Consider the following 722-nt stretch of genomic DNA (forward strand, 5'->3'; position numbering starts at 1 on the left):
GTGATTCTGTGTATTCCTGTCATCTTCTCTTGATGTTTCCTGCATCATTCAATATTTTGCCCATAGAATGTCTCAATATTGCAACTCAAGGCTTAATTTTTTTCTTAAATTCTTTCAGCTTGAGAAATGCTGACCATGTTCTTCCCTTTTGGTTTTCAAACTCCAGATCTTTGCACATTTCACTATAGTAATTGGTTTTGTCTGCTCGAGCTACTCTTTGAAATCTTCTGTTCAGCTCTTTTATATTGTCATTTCTTCCATTGGCTTTAGCTTCTCTCTGCTCAAGGGCAAGTTTCAGAGCCTCTTCTGTCATCCATTTTGGTATTCTCTTCCTTTCTCATCTTTTTAGGGATCTCTTGCTTTCTTCATGGATAATGTTCTTGATATCCTCCCACAATTTTTCTGGTTTTCGGTCATTAGTTCAATGCACCAAATCTATTCTTTAGATGATCTCTAAATTCAGGAGGGATATATCCAAGATCATATTTTGGCTCTCTTGGACTTATTTTAATTGACTTCAACTTCAAGTTGAACTTGCATATGAGCAGTTAATGGTCTATTCCACAATCAGCTCCTGGCCTGGTTTTGGCTGAAGATACTGAGCTTTTCCACAGCCTCTTGCCATCAATGTAGTCAATCTGATTCCTGTGTGTTCCATCTGGTGAAGTCCATGTGTAGAGCCACTGTTTATGTTGTTGAAAAAAGGTGTTTGCAATGAACAA

This window comes from Orycteropus afer, unplaced genomic scaffold (genome assembly GCF_000298275.1).
Source record: "Orycteropus afer afer isolate SDZICR_OR568_19922 unplaced genomic scaffold, OryAfe1.0 scaffold00258, whole genome shotgun sequence".
Lineage (NCBI taxonomy): Eukaryota > Metazoa > Chordata > Mammalia > Tubulidentata > Orycteropodidae > Orycteropus > Orycteropus afer.